This window comes from Cucurbita moschata, unplaced genomic scaffold (assembly GCF_002738365.1).
Source record: "Cucurbita moschata cultivar Rifu unplaced genomic scaffold, Cmos_1.0 Cmo_Scf00182, whole genome shotgun sequence".
Taxonomy (NCBI): Eukaryota; Viridiplantae; Streptophyta; class Magnoliopsida; order Cucurbitales; family Cucurbitaceae; genus Cucurbita; species Cucurbita moschata.
The window spans coordinates 1-7,426 of record NW_019268698.1 but is presented as its reverse complement, the minus strand read 5'-3'; the positions used below and the strand labels follow the sequence as shown (position 1 = coordinate 7,426).

The 7,426-nt window shown below is 33.7% G+C and overlaps 1 non-coding gene across 1 annotated transcript; it reads right to left on the bottom strand.

Moving 5' to 3' along the window:
* Positions 1 to 6,994: 6,994 nt before the first annotated feature.
* Positions 6,995 to 7,067, bottom strand: TRNAA-UGC. The gene has a single exon. It is a non-coding gene; the product is annotated as a tRNA-Ala (tRNA).
* Positions 7,068 to 7,426: the final 359 nt, after the last annotated feature.

The following is a 7,426-nucleotide window of genomic DNA, read 5'->3' as shown; positions in this document are numbered from 1 at the left end:
CTTGGTTCATGGCACCTTATAGTTTAGTTGATTATTATTTCTTTTTAAAATACAATGAATTAGTGGAAATAGCTTTACTTATGAATTTTTATTTTTAATGTTAGCAGGGATAGTGATTATTATTTCTTTTTAAAATATAATGAATTAGTGGAAATAGCTTTACTTATGAATTTTTATTTTTAATGTTAGCAGGGATAGCTTAGTTGGGAGAGTGTTAAACTAAAGATTTGAAGGTCACGTGTTTAATCTCCACGTTCACCGCACTTTTTTCCATTCGCATAAGCTGACTATTCAATAAAAAAATTAGTATGAATTAGCGTAAATACCTCATTGGTTGCATAAGTTGATTAAGTTGCATAACTTTATTTAATCTAAAATTAGTGATTATTCCTTTTTAAAATATAATGAATTAGCAGAAATACCTTCACTTATGATTTTTTTCTTCTTCAGAATTAGTGATTATTCCTTTTTAAAATATAATGAATTAGCAGAAATACCTTTACTTATGATTTTTTTCTTCTTCAAATATTAGCGAAGATAACTCAGTTTTGAGTGTCAAACTGAAAATCTAAAGGTCACGTGTTCGATCCATGTTCACCGCACCTGATTCACGTCACATAACTTGACTCCTGACTATTTAATTTAAAATTAGTTGGGAGAGCGTCACTATAGATCCGTTCACAGCATCTGACTATTCACGTCACATTTTAATGTTAGCTTGGATAGTTGAATTGGGAGTGGGAGTGGATTCCTAATTCTTTATTTGACTATAAATGCTCCATAAGACATTTAGTAAAATGACTCATTTTATTGCATGGAACAATAAAATTGATGTTCCCGTAGAATTGTCAATACATTCTACTTTCAATGTTGCTAAATTGAGTCCTTTTGATTTAGGTGATGATTTTTCTGATTCGTCGTAAAATGACTCATTTTATTGCATGGAACAATAAAATTGATGTTCCCGTAGAATTGTCAATACATTGAAGAGGGAGATGTTGATAAGAATCACTGTGTACATTCTACTTTCAATGTTCCTGTAACAACAGAAGAAATAAAATAAAATAGTAATAATAATAATAATAATAAATAAATAAATAAATAAATAATAAAAATATATATATATAAAAAAAACATTTGCTAACCGATCCCTACTCCTTTCAATCTCTCACCACTCCTTCCCTAAAAATAAATCTGGCAATTAATCAGGAATTCTTTTCTGTAAAGATTTACCCAGAATTTCTTTGTTACTACCTAAACAAATAGAAAAAAACAAAAAACAAAAAGTTTAAGCAGATTTAGTTTGTGCTGAGGAGATACGTCATTCGAAGAGGTCAGTAGTGAAATGTTAAATCTTCCTCTTATTTTATTAAGTAATATTAATTTGGTTACAATTATTTTGTTTTGAATTAGAGATTAAAGGAAAATAATTTTGTATGAGTTTTAGGAAATCACAACCAATTATATTTTAGATCTCATGAATTGTTTAGATCTCTGAATTGTTACAATGATTTAGGTTGTCAATAATTTTATAGACAAAGGAAATAAGAAAAAAAATGGTTAGGTTATGATATGGTACATTGTATGCTAGATTATTGTGCTTAAGTAAGAAAGGGCTAGGGATTTATTTGATAACTTCTCGTGGATTGTAGCCTAAGATATTCGCTACCAAAGTTCATCCAAAATCTGATTTATCGCTGGAGATAAAACAAAGGATTTCTTATTGGGTAGCCGATTCTAGGGGTTTCAAGGCCCTATTTCTTCATTGAACCCCTTCCATATCCTATCTTCAGGCTAAAGGAATTAGTTTGGAGGAACGTCTTTGAGTGTAGGACCTTAATTTCCAAAAATCGTTCTCGGTATGCAACTCACTCGAAACGCCAGATTTTCGATCTCGCGGGTAGCTTGTTCTACGTCGTCTCAGCTCTCGATTCCTTCATCAAGTTTACTCAACTTCTTCCTCTGAAGCTAGATGAATCCTTAATTTGAAGGAAAAGAGATCGTAGATAGGAATTTTGACTCTTATCCCCAATTTAATTTTGAAACCTATTTCCTTCAATTTGGCACGCTCTCGAGGTTATTTTTCTTTGTGGTCTTCTATGGAAGCATTCCTTGGAGGTGTGGAAACTGATTGGAATCATTCTTGCTCGACGAGTCATCATGTATCCTCGGATTGGATTTTCAAGTTTTTATTGAAGTTCTTCAATGGCAGATTGAATTGGGGGAATGGTTTCTTGGCACTTTCAGCACTCTATTCCTTCATAGAACTTGTGGGTAATCTTGTTCAGAAACTGTAGGAATAAGTTTGAAGAGAAATGGTGGAGGATTGCTCTCGAATTTGGAAGAAATCTGAGAGTAGGAGACCCATAATCTAAACGCTTATTGCCTTTAATTGATGGATCGACCTTTCTCGATTCTTATTTCGTATTGTTGCTCCTACTTCCGACCTTATAGGAGGATCTTAAACTGACATTGAGAGCTCCAGAATCATCGTTATTTAGAGATCGAACTTTCTGGATAATTTTTTGGAGATATCAACTCCAATCATAGCCTTACCGACCTCGGCTTTGAATACTAGTCGTTGGATGTGATGACCCGTGCGTGTTCGTTTTAGATCATATCAAATTTTGGAGGAGATCCGACGGTTGAGATTTTAGTTCGAAATATTTTGCTCGGATGGTCACGGTAGATGCTTTGATTCAAATTAGAGTGGCATTTCTGTAATTATCCATTCTTCCAGGGGTATTTTGGTAATTTGTCACTTTTTAAATATTTTATTATTATTTTTCTCAAAAAAATCCATAATTTTTCTAAAAATTTCTCTTCCCTTTTTTATCATTTTCCCCTTTTTTTGAATCTTGAGATTCCTTCTAGATAAGGAATTACAAATCCGGAAAGATTCTTGATAATTGATAAAATGACTTTTTTGCCCTTTTGATTTACTTTTTTCTTTCAAATCCTTTTCGAAAGGCCTTTAACTCCTTGAAATCACTTGTTAGGGTACACGAGTGACTTGACTAAGTACTTTGTTCTTGCTTAATCCTTTAATTTTTTTCCTTTGGGTCTTTCCGAGTGACTTATTCTTATGGGAGATAATTTCCTTCATTTTTGGGTGTTACATATACATCCTCGTTACAAACACAAAATAAGAAGCAGACTCAAAAGAAGAACAAAAAATACTAGATTAAAAACAGAGGTGTTAGTCCATGGCCCACACTCCAAAGGCCGCTCTCATCCATGACCAACTCTTAGTTACTTGAAAAAAAATGATAAACATGGAGTGAGTAGAACTTAGTAAGTAGCATACTAGTAGGTTCTTAATCGCGACCTTAAGCTAGGATATTACTTCTTGTTATGTTTTCAGGATCTTATACTAATCTTGAAAACCTTCCCCTAGAATAACCCACAATTTTCTCCCCATCTCTCTTTTTTTAAACACTTTTGAAAGTTAAAGAGTAGTTTTGAAGCTTTTTTTTTTTTTTTTTTTTTGAAAATTCAACCGTATTTTTTTTATAAAAAAATTATGAGTATTTTTTTTAGATAAAGTGCAAAGTTCAATGGTATTGTTATTAATTTAGATTATAATTAAAAAAAATACAAATTTTTGTGGATTAAGTTAATATTAATTTTATTAAAATACATAACACCACATCAAAATTAATTTATTCGGACTAAAATTAAAACTAAAAAATCAATTTATTTTAAACTAAAAAATTAAATTATTTTAAAACTAAAAAGTATTTAAGGATTTTATTTCTTAGACCTATCTTTCTAAATTATGGATTTTATTTCTCTATACTTAAAGCACAAAATTGAAGTTGTTAGTTAGTCAATTATAATATTTGACAGGCTAGTTTTTAAACTACTTTAAATGGGTGTAAAGAAAGCATGGGAATAACTTAGTGTCACTAATCTGACACGTGTTGAGCATGTACTGAACACTTGTTAATACAATGGATACATTACAAATTTATAATCCATCGTATCAGACACTTGACTTTGAATATATTTTGAGAGTGAAACGTACATTAAGTTTTTTTGAAGTATACAAATATATAAACTTATTTATATGAATTTATCTCTAAAATAAAATTGATAATTTTTTTGAAATAATTCTTTTTAATTAACGTATCATTGTCACATCAGTGTTCAAGTTTTTTAAGAATGACATGTTACTGTTACGAACAGAAAAAGAAAATGGTAAAGATCCTAAGAATTGGGAGAAATCTCTCATCCAATTGAAGAACGACTAAATCAAATCTAATTCAAATAACTAGATCAAATCTAATCCAAATAACTCAATCAAATCTAATCCTAACAATCCCTCTCTTAAATTGAACACGAATAGTAATCAGTTTATATCTACGACTTCATACAAAACTTCCACCAGGTAACTACATCAATTCTCATGTGCCATTTCTGTTTATTTCTCCAGATTCATGGCTTGCCTCCATTTCTCACTCTTCAATGCTTCTTAAAAGTTTACAAAGTTTGCAGGTTCAATAGGGGTAAACATGGTTGAGCTTCATCATCTTCTTTACAAAAAAAACTTCTCCTATTGCATAGTTTCTCATCTAGACTGGTGGTCTCTTATTCCTCGCCTTATTCGAGCTAGGAGAGCTTGCTTCAGCCAAAGAGCAATATAAATTATTTTTCTCTGCAGTATTTCATCTGATGCTTCTGTATCATTATTTTCATCTGACGCTTCTATATCATTATTTTCATCTACCGCTTCTATATCATTATTTTCATCTGCCGCTTCTATATCGTTATTTTAATTTGCAGCTTATATATCATAGAGTCTGTAAGCTTTTGACTATTCACTAACTCTGAGCAAAACATAACTCAAACTCTTATCATCTAGCCTAGTTCTCTGAGCTGTCTCCTTTTTTTGTCTCTAAATCAACTGGAGCTCACAATATTGTTCTTCTTCCTTCGGCTGCAGCTCTAGAACTAATCGTCGCTGTGCTTTTTCTACCCTTCTTCTATTCTCTTCCAGCATTTTATCTAGCTCTTCTCTCTCTTTTCGTGCTTGTTCTTCTTTTTGTCTTGTAGCAGTAAGAGCGGCTTCTTTCTCTTTCTCAAGCCTTTCTTCAACTTCTTCTGAATTAATTAGTTCTTCCATCCTCCTAGCTGCATCTTCTTCTAACTTCTTCAACTCTGCTTCACGCCTTTTCTTCTCTTCTTCCTCTTTCTTAAGCTTCTCTATGGAATGATTCCGATCAGTGGATGCACAACTAGGACTGGAACTGAAGGATTTGGGGAAAGGAGATAACGAGGAAGACCTACTTCTGCGTTGGCGGCTGAAGGAACTTGAACGGCTGCTTCTCCTAGAATGGGTAGTGGAATGATAGGGGGAAGGACTTGGGTCCCTTCTGCTTCTCTGACTATGGCGATAAGAATTGGAGCGGTGAGTTTATGACAGAGACCTTGAACCACTTCTCCCCATAAGTTTCAATTGAGTTTGAGTGGCTGCTACAGGCTGAGATATAGCATGCAATACGAACATTCGATTCAAAGACATCTTTGTCTCCATGATTAAGTCTCTCTCAGGATGAAACACCTTGCATGTTCCATTTTGAAACAAAAAGGTAACCTCTTTGCTTGCAATTTACCACTACTCAACAAATTGTTCCTCAGGTCTGGCACATAGAACACTCCTGTTATTATCATTATGATTCCATTCACTTCTAGCTGTAAATTACCCTTTCTGGTTACAACCATGCTTGAAATTCCCAATGAAAATGTCCTAGCTTGTGACAGTTATAGCACTCCACTATGGCCTTGTTGAAGGTTTGTCTGCCTCGTCCCCTTCCTCTGGCTCTAAAGCTTCCACGACCTTGACTCTTCCTCCAGCAGACTGCACAAGTGGACTCTCTATCGACATACTTTTATTATGACACACTTAGAAGATTGTTGCTTCTAGTTTTAACTAGTTTAGGGCATGGCTCTGATACCAAATTGTTAGGAACAGAAAAAGAAAATTGGAAAGATCAGAAGAATTGGGAGAAATCTCTCATCCAATTGAAGAATGACTAAATCAAATCTAATTCAAATAACTAGATCAAATCTAATCCAAATAACTCAATCAAATCTAATCCTAACAGTTACCATATCTATTTGGTATCATATTTATGTCTGTAAGAAAATACACGTACAAAATGTTTATACTATTGGTAGTACACTAGTCTCGGTTGTTTGACTAAAACAATGCAACCATTGTCCAAACTAATGAATTTGATTAGAAGCTATTGGTCAGATATTGCAATTGTGAAGAAGTTACGTCATATGCATGGGACGCTACCGCCATCCTACAAATTCCCTTACAATAAGTACCGCTACCGCCATCCTACAAATTCCCTTACAATAAGTATTAGATGAATTTGATTAGAAGCTATTGGTCAGATATTGCAATTGTGAAGAAGTTACGTCATATGCATGGGACGCTACCGCCATCCTACAAATTCCCTTACAATAAGTACCGCTACCGCCATCCTACAAATTCCCTTACAATAAGTACTAGATGAATTTGATTAGAAGCTATTGGTCAGATATTGCAATTGTGAAGAAGTTACGTCATATGCATGGGACGCTACCGCCATCCTACAAATTCCCTTACAATAAGTACCGCTACCGCCATTTCGCCATCCTACAAATTCCCTTACAATAAGTACTAGATTGCTTTCTTTACTTAGATAAGTCCTCTCCCCTCCCCTTACAATAATAAGTACTAGATTGCTTTCTTTACTTAAATAAGTCCTCCCCTCCCCTTACAATAATAAGTATAACTACTAGTATTTGATCCCCGTACCTCTTCGCATGCTAAGCGAGCGCTCTACCATCTGAGCTACATCCCCTCAATTTTTGCATCACAAAACCCTAAATTTCCCGTCATCTTTAATAGTGAAAATGAAGAAATATTGCTACCCAACATGTCATGAATAGGGAAAAATTGAAAAGAAATAATATATTTAATAATAAATAGTTTTATTTTTGGAGATGCAGGGTATCGATCCCCATACCTCTCGCATGCAAAGCGAGCGCTCTACCATCTGAGCTACATCCCCATAATATTTACATTATAAAACCCTAAATGTCCCATCATCAATAATAGTGAAAATAAAAAAATATCAAAATATTAATAACAAATAGTTTGGTTTGGTGATGCGGGGTATCGATAATTGTGAAAATGAAAAAATATAATAACAAATTAAATACTTTATTTTGGAGAGGCGGGTTATCAATCCCCGTACAACTCGCATGCAAAGCGAGCGCTCTACCATCTAAGCTATATCTCTACAATTTTTACGTCACGAAATCCTAAGCGTCTCGTCATGAATAATAGTGAAAAAATAGTAATAACGAATAGTTTCTTTTGGAGATGCGAGGTATCGATCCCCGTATCTCTCCCATGCTACATTCCCAC